This window comes from Miscanthus floridulus, chromosome 4, assembly GCF_019320115.1.
Source record: "Miscanthus floridulus cultivar M001 chromosome 4, ASM1932011v1, whole genome shotgun sequence".
In the NCBI taxonomy this organism is placed as follows: domain Eukaryota; kingdom Viridiplantae; phylum Streptophyta; class Magnoliopsida; order Poales; family Poaceae; genus Miscanthus; species Miscanthus floridulus.
In genome coordinates, this window is record NC_089583.1 from 60,748,966 (window position 1) to 60,765,403 (window position 16,438).

Sequence of the window (16,438 nt, forward strand, 5' to 3'; positions counted from 1 at the left end):
CTCTTTGCATCACCATCCGGGATTGGGAACACGCAGAACAAATTCACTGGTTGGTTGAGGATCCCCCGGTCCGAAACACCGACAGAGCTATAATTGTATAACTGAGTTAATCGCTTTTATGCAAAATGTTGTCAAGCTACTCCGCTTATACAGCCTTGCATGATCCTTGAAGTCATTTTATTTCTGGTTTATGACAGGTAAGTCTAGCTGAGTACCTTCTCATACTTAGGGTTTTATTTCCCATTGTTGCAGATGGCACTGTTTATCATGGTTATTGTAAGAGTTGCTTCTATCCCATCATGGATGAGGAGTAAGCCAAGGGTAGGCTTCTGTATTAATCCCTCTATCTGCTTTTGTGGACTATGATCCTAGTTCAGCACTATACTAAACTATATTAGAAACTTTACTTTCAAACCTAATTTGCTTCCGCTTTTATCTATCAAACTCGGTTTGTAATAACTTGGTTTCATACTCTGATGATGAAAATGTATCTATGAACTTTATGTAATATGTGACATGTATGTTGAATCATGTATGATCTTGGTTATTGTAAATCGTTTATCAAGACCTGTCATGGTACTCGACGGACTATCGGGTTTGTATGGGTTCAAGTATAATAGTGCGACAGCTTGCGGGCTGCCATTGTACTTGTACTCTTATAAATTGGTCGGTTCTATGATACTGTGAGCATCGAAATGTTCCTCTACCATTGGAACAATTCGGATTGTTGAAAAGTCCTAATGGCTAGAGGGGGGATGAATAGCCTAATAAAAATTTCTACAACATCACTTAACAAAATGGTTAGACAATTATGAGGCGAAGCAAGTGTTGCGCTAGCCTACCAAAAATGCAAGCCACCTATCATAATTCTAGTTTAGATAGTGTCTATTCACACAATAGCTATGACACTGTTGTATGTTAGTGTGCTCTCAAAGACTAACTAAAGAGCCACACCAACCAAGCATGCAAGCTCTCATGACTAGCTACACTAAAGAGCTTGATAGCTAGTTTACGGTAATGTAAAGAGAGTAAGCAAGATAGTTATACTGTCGTGTTGAGGAGTGAACCAATCAATCACAAGAATCAATATCAATGAAGACCAATCACCTCAGAATCAAAGATGAACACAATGATTTTTTATCGAGGTTCACTTTCTTGCTGGCAAGCTAGTCCTTGTTGTGGCGATTCACTCACTTGGAGGTTCACACGCTAATTGGCTTCACCTGCCAAACCCTCAATAGGGTGCCGCACAACCAACACAAGATGAGGATCATACAAGCCATGAGCAATCCACTAGAGTACCTTTTGGCGCTCCGCCGGGGAAAGGTCAAGAACCCCTCATAATCACCATAATCGGAGCCGAAGACAATCACCACCCTCTAGTCAACGATCCTAGCTACTCTAAGCCATCTAGGTGGTGGCAACCACCAAGAGTAACAAGCAAAATCTGTAGCGAAACACAAACAACAAGTGCCTCTAGATGCAATCACTCAAGCAATGCACTTGGATTCACTCCCAATCTCACTATGATGATGAATCAATGATGGAGATGAGTGGGAGGGCTTTGGCTAAGCTCACAAGGTTGCTATGTAAATGAAAATGGCCAAAGGTTGTGAGCTATAGTCGGCCTGGGGCTTAAATAGAAGCCCCCACGAAATAGAGCCATTATACCCCTTCACTGGGCATAATGCGGGGTGACCAGACGCTCTGGTCCTACTGACCGGACGCTGCTCCTTAGCGTCCGGTCGCTCGATGGCCACCACGTGTCTTTTGCGTTCAACGGTGAACGTTTGGTCTCAATGGTCGACATGTTGACCGGACGCTCCGACAGAGCTAATCGGACGCTGGACCCTAAGCGTCCGGTCATTTACAATAAGGGTCCAAAATGAGTTTTTGCCGACCGGACATGTCTGGTCATGTAGGACTGGACACAGCCCAGCGTCCGATGCTTAACCCTAATCACTGTGCCATCCGACAACTTGACCGGACACTATTCCTCAGCGTCCAGTCGCTTAGTGACCCAGCATCTAGTCAGTTGACCGACGCCAGCATCACACTGTTACACATGACCGGACGCACCGGTCCCTTAGAGGTCCAGCATCTGGTCACTGTATAGCTAGCGACACTTACTCGTTTTCACTTCTAACTTCTCCACCCTTGCTCAAATGTGCCAATGACTAAGTGTATCCCCTTGTGCACATGTGTTAGCATATTTTCACAAACATTTTCAAGGGTGTTAGCATTCCACTAGATCCTAAATGCATATGCAATAAGTTAGAGCATCTAGTGGCACTTTGATAACCACATTCTGATATGAGCTTCACCCCTCTTAATAGTACAGCTATCAAACCTAAATATGATCACACTCTCTAAGTGTCTTGATCACCAAAACAAAATAATTTCTATGGTTTTATACCTTTGCCTTGAGCTTTTTGTTTTTCTCTTTCTTCTTTCTAAGTCCAAGCACTTGATCATCATCATAGCATCTTCATTATGCTATGATCTTTGTTTGCTTCTCAACTTGGAATGTGCTACCTATCTCATGATCACTTGATAAACTAGGTTAGCACTTAGGGTATCATCAATTCACCAAAACCAAACTGGAGCTTTCAATCTCCCCCTTTTTGGTAATTGATGACAACCCTTTCACAAAGATATGAATTGAAATTCAATTGAATCCATGTTGCTTGCCCAAGCATATTTACCATGTGTAAAAGGATATGGACAAGTTTTATGAACCCCAAATGATAGCAATTGCTCCCCCTTCATATGTGCTAAGAGTTTGGATTGTGACTTGCACAAATGATTAGATAGGAAATGTAGGAGTCAGGTATAAGAGATGGACCTTTGAAGCATGATACTAATCGGAGTGCACCAATATACCATTCTTAGCACCATGGTTAGCTCAATACCACTTCGAAACAATACTTGGAAAAGAAAGTTATCTAGTGATTTTATTTCATCATTCAATCTTACAACTAACATACATCACACAAGCATGGATGTTTAAATTTAATACTTATGCTATGCAAGCAAACATATGAAATGCACATTCAAATGCATCATACAAGTTCATGAGCTTGCTCCCCCTACTTGTGTGCTTAAAATTTTAGTTGATCCCTTTTCTTTGTCATATCTCTCCCCCTATGTCATATATCAAGATATCTTTATGTTTCTCTCCCTTTATGATATTTCTCCCCCTTTTTCACTATTTCTACTACTATCTTTGTTTCTCTCCCCCTTTGTCATCAATGACCACAAAGGTTCTAAATATAGATAGTATTACTTGTAGGGTCAAGATTTATCAATGTCAATCAATGGGGTGAGGATCATTTTCCTAAATTTGGTCTAATCTAGATCATTTGCCAAAGATATTTAACTCGGTTTGATCCAAGGACAAGCTTCTTCACACCTCCAAATAAGGGTTATCTTGTACCATGTTGAGTTAAATACTTAGAGCTCATTTTCTAGATTAAAACACTAGGTTTACAAGCCCATAAACATGTCATATGCTACCACTAGATCAAGTCAAGCATAGAAGCAATAGTGATACCATATAGAAATCAAAATCATTTGATTTTCATGAATGAGCCTAATAAAATAGAACCATTTGAAAGGTCCTAATGAAATTAAAAATGTTACTAGATGCACTAATCATGTCCTTAGTAAAGATGTATGTCATGCCAATCAACTTTTACCTTGGATTGCTCGAAGGAGAGGCATGTCATATGAGTGGGGAGTGCATCAACACATATTTGAGAAATCCAACATGTTCAACTCATTCCTTAGCTTGCAAAACCTTTTCTCATCCAATGGCTTGGTGAATATATCGGCAAGTTAATCTTCGGTGCCTACACTCTCAATGCAAATGCCCCCTTTTTATTGATGATCTCTTATGAAATGGTGGCGGACATCAATGTATTTTGTTCTTGCATGTTGAACCGGATTGTTGGTCAACTTAATTGCACTCTCATTGTCACATAGTAATGGCACTTTCTTGAACTTGATTCCAAAGTCACTCAAAGTGGCCTTCATCTAAAGTACTTGTGCACAACAACTACCGGTGGATATGTATTTGGCTTCGACGGTTGATAATGCAACACTATTTTACTTCTTTGATGACCATGAAACAAGTGACCTTTTCAACAATTGACATGTGCCCGAAGTGCTCTTTCTTTCAACCTTGCATCCCGCATAATCCGAGTCGGAGTAACCAACTAGCTCAAACTTTGCTCCTTTGGGATACCACAAACCAACATTTGGTGTATGCTTCAAGTACCTCAATATTCTCTTTGTAGCCTTTAAATGACTTTCTCTTGGTGAGGCTTGAAATCTTGCACATATGCATACACTAAACATGACATCCAGCCTTGATGCGGTCACATAGAGTAGGCTTCCAATCATAGACCAATACAACTTTTGATCCACCATATTTCCACTTGCATCACTATCCAAGTTGACATTTGTTCCCATTGGTGTGCCAATGACTTTGCTATCAATCATACCAAACTTCTTGATCATGTCCTTGATATACTTGCATTGACTCACAAATATACCATTCTTTAATTGCTTGATTTGAAGACCAAGGAAGTAACTCAACTCTCCAATCATAGACATTTCAAACTCATTAGCCATTATCTTCCCAAACTCATCACAAAATTCTTGATTGGTTGATCCAAATATGATATCATCAACATATATTTACAACACAAATAGATCTTTTCCAATCTTCTTGATGAAAAGAGTGGTGTCAACCTTGCCCATTGTGAACCCTTTAGAGAGTAGGAAATCCCTCAATCTCTCATACCATGCTCTAGGTGCTTGCTTCAAACCATACAAAGCTTTCTTCAACTTGTATACATGGTTGGGCTTCTTATCACCTTCAAAACCGGGAGGTTGCTCAACATATACTTCTTCATTGATGTAGCCATTGAGAAATGCACTCTTAACATCTATTTGATAGAGCTTGATGTTGTGGGCACAAGCATAGGCTAGCAAGATTCTTATTGCTTCCAATCTAGCAACTGGGGCATATGTTTCTCTAAAGTCAAGACCTTCAACTTGTGTATATCCTTGAGCTACCAATCTTACTTTGTTCCTTACTACTATCCCATCTTGATCTTGCTTATTTCTAAAGACCCATTTGGTTCCAATTACATTGTGTCCCTTTGGTCTTTCTACCAACTCCCATACTTGATTTCTTGTGAAGTTGTTTAGCTCTTCATGCATAGCATTGACCCAATCAACATCCTTCAAAGCTTCATCTATCTTATTCGGTTCAATGGATGACACAAATGAGAAGTGTTCATAAAATAATGCCAATCTTGATCTTATTTGTACACCTCTTGAAATATCTCCAATTATAGTGTTCAAAGGATGATCTCTTGCAACATTGGTTGGTTGGGGGATTGGTACTTGATTGCTTGCACTTGCTTGATCATTGGGTTGAGATGATGTACTAGCCACTTGATCTTGTTCATTGTCATGAGAGCCACTTGCACTAACTTGATTTGTATCATCTTGCACATTTGAGTTAGAGAGCACTTGCACTTGATCATCTTCATCATCATTCACTTGCCTACGCCTCAATTCACCAATATCCATGTTCTTCATGGTATTTGAAAGTTGAATGCCTCTAACATCTTCCAAGTTCTCATTCTCTACTTGTGAACCCTTGGTTTCATCACATTCAACATTATGAACTTCCTCAAGAGTACCACTATCCAAATTCTAAACTCTATATGCTTTGCTTGTAGTGGAATAACCAAGTAGGAATCCTTCATCACATTTCTTGTCAAACTTACCCAATCTAGTGCCTTTCTTAAGATATAGCATTTGCAACCAAAGACCCAAAAATATGCAATGTTTGGCTTTCTACTATTCAAGATCTCATATTGTGTCTTCTCTTTCAATCGGCGACAATAGAGGCGGTTGCTATAATAGCAAGCCGTGTTGATAGCTTCGTCTCAAAAAGATTGACTCACATTGTACTCACTAAGCATAGACCTTATCATATCAATGAGTGTTCTATTCTTCCTCTGAATAAGGCCATTTAATTGAGGTGTGTACTTGGCCGAGAATTGATGTCTAATTCCAAATTCATCACACAACTCATCAATTTTAGTGTTCTTGAACTCACTACCATTGTCACTTCTAACTCTCTTGATGGTTGTTTTAAACTCATTGTGAATGCCTTTGACAAATGATTTGAATATTGCAAATACATCACTTTTGTCCACTAGAAAGAATACCCATGTGTATCTAGTGTAGTCATCCACTATCACAAAGCCATATTTGTTTCCACCGATACTAGTGTATTGTGTTGGCCCAAATAAATCTATGTGCAATAACTCAAATGCTTTACTAGTGCTCATCATGTTTTTCTTAGGATAGGTGTTTCCAACTTGTTTGCCGTCTTGACAAGAGCTACAAAGCTTATCCTTTTCAAACACAACATCTTTCAAGCCTTTAACTAAGTCATGCTTAATTAATCTATTAAATTATTTCATTCCAACATGACCAAGCCTTCTATGCCATAACCAACCCATGCTAGACTTAGTGAACAAGCATGTAGATAATTTAGCTTCACTAGCATTGAAATCAACCAAGTATAGATTCTCATATCTAAAGCCTTTGAAGATCAAGTTAGAGCCATCTACACTTATGATCTCTACACCATCTACCCCAAATATGCATTTGAATCCAAAATCACACAATTATGCCATGGATAGCAAATTGAAGTTCAAGCTCTCTACTAGCAACACATTTGATATGCTCATGTCATTGGATATTGCAATCTTACCAAGCCCTTTGACCTTGCCTTTGCCATTGTCATCAAAAATAATACTATCATAACCATCATTGTCATTGGTGTTGATTGAGTTGAACATTCTTGCATCACCAGTCATGTGTTGAGTGCATCCACTATCAAGAACCCAATGCCTTCCTTCGGCTTTATAATTGACCTACAAAAGAAGATCAATTCTTTTTAGGTACCCAAACTTGCTTGGGTCCTTGAAGGTTAGTCACTAAGCTCTTTGGTACCCAAATGGCTTTCTTCTTTGAGCCCATCAATGGTTTACCAATGAATTTAGCCTTCACATCCATTTGTACCCTTAGTAAGCATATAGCATGAATCAAGCTTAATGGAGGATACATTAGTATTTTTGCTCTTGTTTTTGCATTCTTCCTCTTTGTGATCCACTTGCTTACAACTAGTGCAAAACTAACCATTGTTCTTCACAAAACTAGTCTTATGAGGAGCAAAGGTCGCCTTGCCTTTCTTGGGGGTATAGCCCAATCCCTCTTTGTAGAGAGAAGCTCTTTGGCTACCCAAACACATAAGCAAGCGGTCCTCACCACCATAAGCCTTAACTAAGGTGTGAGTGAGCTTAGTGACCTCCTTCTTGAGGTTCTCATTCTCAACCACTAGTGAGGTATTACAAGTGAAACCATCACTACTAGATGAGGTAGAAGTAGAAGTACTACAAGAAGGGTTAGTAGGAGCAACAATGATAGGCATAGATAGTGATTCATCAATTATATTACAAGTAAAACCTACATTGCAAGTTTCAACATGCTTCTTTTTATTTTGCTCATCAAGCAAAGATGAATGAGCCTTTTTCAAGCTTTTTGTGAGCTTTGCTAAGCTTCTCATTGGCTCCCTTTAGCTTCTCATGAGTTGCTTTGAGCTCATCAAGGGCTTGCTTAAGGGCTTTTACCTCCTTATTTAAGCTCTTGCATTCTCTTCTCTTAATGTCAAAGTGTTCTTTAGCATCTTCTAGCATGTCAAATAATTCATCCTTAGTAGGTTCATCATCATCACTATCACTATCATTTTCATTTTCAAGTTCATTATCATCAACATGTTCTTCATCACTTTCATCATCACAAGATTATACCTTAGTGGCCTTAGCCATGAAGCATGATGAAGATTCAAAGAGAGAAGGCTTCTCATTGATATCAATGCTTGCAAGAACCTTCTTCTTGATGGTCTTGTTATCATCACTATCATAATCATCATCACTTGAGGAAGCTTCACTATCCTAAGTGACTACATATGAACCATCCTTCTTCTTCTTGAAGGCCATCTTGTTCTTCTTCTCTTTCTTTTCCTTCTTGTCCGTCTTCTTGTTCTTCTTGTTTTCATCATCATTGTCGCTATTGTATGGGCATTGAGCAACAAGATGATCTTTGCTTCCACACTTGAAGCACCTTCTTGACTCTTCTTTGTTCTTGGATGAAGATTTTTTCTTCTAGCATGGTAGCCCTTCTTCACCATAAACTTGCCAAATCTCTTGACAAAGAGAGCCATCTTCTCATCATCATCATCATCCCAAGATTCATCTTCTTCACTTGATGTTTCTTGCTTTGCTTTGCCCTTGGATGATGTGGCTTTGAATGCCACGCTCTTCTTCTTCTCATCCTTCTTCTCATCTTTCTTCTCCTTCTTTTCTTCCTTCTCACCATCATCTCTATAAGTATCATCGGTCATTATATCTTCCAATACTTGGTTTGGTGTCATGGTATCTAAACTGCTTCTTACTAGAATAGTGACCAATGTACCAAATCTTGAAGGTAAGCATCTCAAGAACTTGTGGGAGAAGTCCTTATCCTTCACTTCTTCTCCAAGTGCTTTGAGATCATTGATAAGCACTTGAAGCCTATGGAACATCTCTGGCACACTCTCATCATCCTTTATCTTGAAGCTTGCAAACTTTTCTTTGAGAATGTAAGCCTTTGCATCCTTCATGGCTTGAGTGCCCTCAAATGACTCTTCCAACTTCTTCCATGCCTCATGAGCCATCTCAATATTTTTGACTTGCTCAAATGTTCTTTTATCAATTGCATCATGAATAGCACTTAGAGCAATGTTATTATTTTGGAGAAGTACTTCTTCGATTGTGATGGGATTCTCCGAATCTTCAATCTCAATTTTTGTTTCTACCACCTTCCAAATCTTCCTATTGATTGACTTGATATAAGTTGTCATCTTGGCCTTCCAATAGGAATAGTTGGAGCCATCAAATTGGGGTGGTTTTTTGGTGTTGTTCATTTGAGCCATTTTAATACCGAAAGTTGTTAAGCCTCAATAATGGTGACCTTAGCTCAGATACCACTTGAAAGGTCCTAATGGCTAGAGGGGGGTGAATAGCCTAATAAAAATTTCTACAACAACACTTAACAAAATAGTTAGACAATTATGAGGCGAAGCAAGTGTTGCGCTAGCCTACCAAAAATGTAAGCCACCTATCACAATTCTAGTTTAGATAGTGTCTATTCACACAATAACATTTACACTACTCTATGTTAGTGTGCTCTCAAAGACTAACTAAAGAGCCACACCAACCAAGCATGCAAGCTCTCATGACTAGCTACACTAAAGAGCTTAACAACTAGTTTGCGGTAATATAAAGAGAGTAAGCAAGATAGTTATACCGTCGTGTTGAGAAGTGAACCAATCAATCACAAGAATCAATATCAATGAAGATCAATCACCTCGGAATCAAAGATGAACACAATGATTTTTTATCGAGGTTCACTTGCTTGCTGGCAAGCTAGTCCTCATTGTGGTGATTTACTCACTTAGAGGTTCACGCACTAATTGACTTCACCCGCCAAACCCTCAATAGGGTGCCACACAACCAACACAAGATGAGGATCACACAAGCCACGAGCAATCTACTAGAGTACCTTTTGGTGCTCTGTCGGGAAAAGGTCAAGAACCCTCTCACAATCACTATGATTGGAGCCGGAGACAATCACCACCCTTCGGTCAACGATCCTCGCTGCTCCAAGCTGTCTAGGTGGCGGCAACCACCAAGAGTAACAAGTGAAATTCATAGCGAAACACGAACACCAAGTGCCTCTAGATGCAATCACTCAAGCAATGCACTTGGATTCACTCCCAATCTCACTATGATGATGAATCAATGATGGAGATGAGTGGGAGGGCTTTAGGCTAAGCTCATAAGGTTGCTATGTCAATGAAAATGGCCAAAGGTTGTGAGCTACAGCCGGCCATGGGGCTTAAATAGAAGCTCCTATGAAATAGAGCCGTTATACCCCTTCACTGGGCATAATGCGGGGTGACCGAATGCTTTGGTCCTACTGATCGGATGCTGCTCCTCAGCGTCCGGTCGCCTGATGGTGGCCACGTGTCTCCTGCTGTTCAACGGTGAATATTTATCTCAACTGGTCAACATGTTGACCGGACAGCTCCGATAGAGCTGACCGGACTATTGGACCCTCAGCGTCCGGTCGTTTACAGTAAGGGTCCAAAATGAGTTTTTGCTGACTGGACGCATCCGGTCATGCAGGACCGGACACAGCCTAGCATCCGGTGCTTAACCCTAATCACTGTGCCATCTAACAACTTGACTGGACACTGTTCCTCAGTGTCCGGTCGCTTAGCAACCTAGCATTCGATCAGTTGATCGATGCTGGCATCACACTATTACACATGACCGGACACGCCGGTCCCTTAGAGGTCCAAGCATCCGGTCACTTGTATAGCCAGCGACACTTACTCGTTTTCACTTCTAACTTCTCCACCCTTGCTCAAATGTGCCAACCACTAAGTGTATCACCATGTGCACATGTGTTAGCATATTTTCACAAACATTTTCAAGGGTGTTAGCATTCCACTAGATCCTAAATGCATATGCAATAAGTTAGAGCATCTAGTGGCACTTTGATAACCGCATTCCGATATAAGCTTCACCCCTCTTAATAGTACTATAACACCTCGGGTGTTTAAATGTTAAAATCTGACATGTCATCATATGCATTGCAAAGCATTTGGCATTTGGTGAAAACTTTGATGTGCATTTACTAAAATAAGTTTACATTTGTGTAATGAGTGTTGAATTGTATTGTTTGACTCAAGTTCAAAGTTTGACTGGGTTTTGAATTTTTCGAGAAAACCCCGCGTTTCAACATGTAAACCCTACCCTGAAAATCCATTTCAAAATCTAAGCATATTTTGGGGTTGGGCCCAAAAGCAAAAGTGTAGAGCTTGGCAAGTTATACAAAGTTTGTTTTTGGAGTTTTTCAAGTTGTTTAGAAAATTTTTGAGTAAATCAAAAAGGCGTAATTCGGTAAATTTCCCTATTCAAATTCAAAAGTTCATTTCAAAATCTAGACCGAATTAGGAGATGATTATAAAAGCAAAGTTGTAGAACTTTTGATTTTGAACAACTTTTATGTTTGGAGATTTTTGAGTTGTTATGAAAATTTGGGAGTAATTTATGAATTTTGGCGAATGGCAAACTTGTAATTTTGATGAACAGTGTTCACCGCTCAAAGCTACACCGGCGGCGACCTTCGGTTTGCTTCCAGGTGCGGTCGTGGCCGTCTTTGGCGTCGCGCTGGCGCGGTGAAGGCCACAGCGCAGCTTCCTTGTGCTTCTGAGCTGCTCTATTTAGCCCAGGCCGTCGCCGTTGGCCCCGTTCTCTTGCTCTGTTTTCCCGACACCACCGCCATAGCTCCGGCGAGCCCGCACCGTCTCCCTAGCGCCGCGGTCGTCTTGGTAAAGGCCGTTCCAGTTCCATCTTTCTCTTGCGCATTCACCCAGCCAACTGCGGTCGGCTGATTTCGCCGAGAACTCGCTGACCACGCTCTTCTTCCTCGCGGCCGGCAGAGTCCCCGTCGAGCGAGCGCCGTCGTGGCCAGTACTCTACGGTGAGCTTCTGATCTCGGGAAGCATTGTTTCAGCTTCTCTGTGATGCCGTGGTGCTTAATATCTTGTTGATTGCTCGTTTTGTCCACCACAGCCACTGGAACACCGCCGTCGTTATTGCTCGCACCGCCGTGATTGCTGTGAACGCCGCCCCGCTTCACCGTTGCTTCTCCGGCCTTAATTCTTGCTTGAACGTGTTCGTGGTGAGCTACTGGATCTTCCCACGCCCTCTGTTTCCCCGTTTTCAGCTTCGTTTCGCCGGCGTAGCACTGCCGAGCCACCGCATCCGCCATGGCCGACGCCAAGCTCGTAACTCGTAGAAATTCGTCTAGCTAGTGCCTTTAGTCGATGCGCCGTGATGATGTGGTCATTTTGGTACCTTGACCGTCGCCTTTGGACTCACCGTCGGTGAGTTTGCGCCGGTCAGCGCCGTCGTCGTCGTAGTCAACACGCGGGAGGTAGAAGATGACAGGTGGGGTCCGATGTCAGTGACTCAGCGTTCAAATGGATTTTTCTATTTTCAGATTTGAATGAATAGTGTCTGTTTTTGTTATTTTTGTGTAGATTTATTTAGAGCTCCAAAAATTATGAAAATTTTTGTGTGACTTCTCTGAGATGTATAGTATTTAAGAAAAATATGAAATAGTGTTTTTCAGTAAGTTTTAAATGTGATAAAAATTGCTCAATTTATTCATAAATGGATTTCCAGGATTTTTCTAGGCTTATTTATTTATCCAAAAATTATGAAATTTATTTTGCCACTTAGTTAACATGTAATGAACATGTACTAAAATTTTGGGCTCAATTAGAATAAGTTGATTTATTTCATAATTTTGAATTAAATAATTAATTCATAAAAGCAAATAGTAACCTTTAGTGATTTAGGTTTTGTTTGGAATTTTGGATTGAGTGATGACCTTGGGTCATTTGTTGTTAATGATCCTTGGCAGTTGATGTATGTGTTTACGAAAAAGAATTAGTTTGTTTGACTTGCAACTATACCGTGAAGGAAAGTTGTATTCAAATTATTAATTTTTCATCCCTCATCGAGCATCATGTTTCGAATTCCGCATCATGTTAAACATGGCATTGTTATTACGTGTAGTGAACGAAGGTGAAAACATGGTAGTTAATCAAGCTATTGACGAGGTTAATCCGTCTGTTGAGGTTGGGTCGAATACTTGTGTAACGTCGCAGGAACCGGACTTTTCCGTCAACGAAGGCAAGCCCCGGATGCATACAACCCTACCTTGTGTTTTATAAATTAATTTCACTTTTGCTTTCCGTTACTGCATTAAGTGATTAGGAGTTAAGTAAAAGCCTAATTGTTGCATTACCACCCTTGTTATTCCATATTTACCATATTACCAGTTTTAAACTCGTATATGTCTAGTTTTGCTTAGCCATGCGTAGAACGATGAAGGTCGGGTAACTACCTGCCACCTGCAAGTTACAAATGGAACACTGGTTAACTATGTTAACATGCGATATGGGAATGTGGAGTAATAAATCTAGACCGGGCGGACTCGGTGAGTGTGAGCCACAAGACATGGAGGTCTTATGAGCGGGTTCTTTCCACCTGTGTCGATTAAGGCACGTCCGCTGTTGAATTGCATGAGGTGAGAATTTGTAGTACTAACCACATACTCCAGTAAGCCTGAACTTGGCAATTCTATTACGAGAATGGCTACTCGCGCACTGGGAGTGGAGAGATGGCGGGAATAGCGTGTACCCTCGTGGCTGGAATGTGGCCGGATTTGAGGTGTGCTGTATTCTCGGGTGGCGCGGACCCGTTCTTGTTTTAGAGGATCCGAGGGTAGGTTGATATATGTGAGTCGGGGACCTGCATATGTCGTGTGGTCTGGAATCCCCAGCTGGGCTTAATCGGTTCGAATCGTCGTTGCTTCCTCGGTTATGGAGACTCAACTCACTGTTCATCATCGTAGAATTAATAACCAAAACTTAAATAAGGTTTGTGAAGATGTTGGATATGAAGTTTCATGATCTCAGTGCGGATCGTGTCAGCTTTGTATATAATTCTAGAGAAGTTTTCTATATAAAGAGTTTTATTAAAAGAGCTTTTACGCAAAAGAACTTTGATCATTGTTAAAGCTATACCTTGAATCCCTGAGCCTGCATTACTGAGTTTATCAGTTAAGATTTCGGATAAGTCTTGTTGAGTACCTTTGTACTCAGGGTTCGTTGACCCCTTGTTGCAGGTGAGCCTCATGAGCAGATCTGTTTTGGATCGTGCTGCATGACTATCGTTCATTCTGACGATGAGAATTAAATGTGTGATCCTTGGGCAGGATGTTTATTTTGTGTGTTAAGTATATGTTAATTATGCCACTCCACTACTACTATGGTTTGTAATAATTATGGAACTTAGTTTGTAAGGTTTGAAACAACTGGTTTGTAAACTATGTTATTGTAAGACTTCCGCTGTTTTTACTCTGGTTTTGATATTTGAATAAATGTTGTAATACTGCAATGACTCTGTAACGTGATCCTGCTCGGAAATCGTGGATGATTCGGGGTTCCCGAGGACACCCGACAGTCTTTTTAAGTTATTGGAAACATATGCATAAATGTCAAAGGTCGTCGGACAGTGACAGGTGCATGTGGGCCCTATAACTTAGGAGGTTCTGCCACAAGTACGGCTATCAAACCTAAATGTGATCACACTCTCTAAGTGTCTTGATCACCAAAACAAAATAGCTCATATGGTTTTATACATTTGCCTTGAGCCTTTTGTTTCTCTTTCTTCTTTCCAAGTCCAAGCACTTGATCATCATCATGGCATCTTCATCATGCTATGATCTTTGTTTGCTTCTTAACTTGGAATGTGCTACCTATCTCATGATCACTTGATAAACTAGGTTAGCACTTAGGGTTTCATCAATTCACCAAAACCAAACTGGAGCTTTCAATTGTTCCTATGGCCATCGGAATATAAGCATCAGAGTATAAGTTATCTTGTTTTCCCATTTGCCATGTGATAATTGGATGGATTGTTCCTATGACCATCAGAGTATAGCATCAAAGTATAAGGTTCCATTGTTTTTAGCAAGACACACTTCTATATTTTTGGTTTAACTTTTAGCTTGATGGTGTTAGCCGTTTTTGGAAAGCTAATGAAAAGCTCTAAAACTTAGAATGATATCATATCAATGTGAGAAGATCCAAAATCATGAGACAAGTTCAATTCATCCATCTCTTGTCTTGGCTCAGTGACTTCAATTTTGTTTGTGTTTAAGCTTCTGGACTTGTACTTTTTAGTGTCTTAAACTTGTAGCATGTATTCTAGATCTTCAACATAACTTATGATGTCTTGCTTGAGATGTTGATTATCCGAATCATCACTTTGGCTAAGTCCAAGTCCACCTTGCATCTATCTAAACTATACCTTACATACTAGCAAACATCATTAGTCCAAATGATCATGTTGATAATCAAACACCAAAATTCAAATATAATGGCCCATATGGCCCATTTTCCTTACAAAGCTCACTCAACTAATGTGTGGAAGAGCATCGTATGAAGTCGGGCATGCGGATAGCATGGTGGATAGGCATGGGATGAGGACGAATACATGTTGGGCAGAGGGTGAGGTTGAGAAGAGATGATCGAGCAAGGGAGGAGTGGGCATCTAGGTCCTGCTTGTTAGTGCACGCGGATCACGGGTGGAGTAGGTAGAGTGAACGGGACGATGAATTCAGGCGAGTACAACAGGAGATGGGTGGGTATAGCGGATAAGTAAATAATTCCTCGGTGACAAAAAAATGGTGCGGGAGAGTGCACTAGGATCTAATTGAATGGCACACACCATGTAAAAGGATACTGTTTCTAATGTTACCGATCGGGCTCGTTTGCCAGTTTGGGGTGGAAGTTTAAGGAGAATTGGATTTAAATCTAAAAACACATATAAGGGGTGAGACATGAGGGTAGGATTTGGTTAGGTGAGAGTTATTTTTTCAATTCATTCGCTCTTTTATAGTATAGAGTAGATAGATAGATGGATGGATGGACAACAACAACAACATAGCCTTTTAGTCTCAAGCAAGTTGGGGTAGGCTAAAGTTGAAACCCACCAAGAGCCCAAGTTATGGTTCAGGCACTTTAATAGCTATTTTCTAAGCACTCCTATTCAAACATAGATCTCTAGGTATATTTCAAGCTTTCAAATATTTTTTTATTGGCTTCCCCTATGTCAATTTCAGTCTTCCTCTACCTCTCCTCATATTATTAGCTTGACTTAGGACTCCATAATGCACTGGTGCCTCTAGAGGTCTCCTTTAGACATGGCCAAACCACCTCAACCGATATTGCACAAGCTTTTCTTCAATTGGTGCTACCTCTAGGCGATCACGTATATCATCGTTTTGAACTTAGTCCATTCTTGTGTGACCATAAATCTATCGCAACATACATATTTCTGCAACACAGTTGTTGAATATGTCGAATCTTTGTAGACCAACATTCTGCTCCATACAACATAGTCGGTCTAATCACCGTTCTATAAAACTTATCTTTTAGCTTTTGTGGTACCCTCTTGTTATAGAGAATGCTAGAAGCTTGTCGCCACTTGATCCATCCTGCTTTGATTCTATGGCTAACATCCGCATCAATATCTCTATCTCTCTATAGCATCGATCCTAAACATCAAAAGGTATCATTCTTAGGCACTACATGACCTTCCAAACTCACATCTTTCTCCTCTTGTGCAACTTTACTAAAGTCACATCTCATGTATTTGGT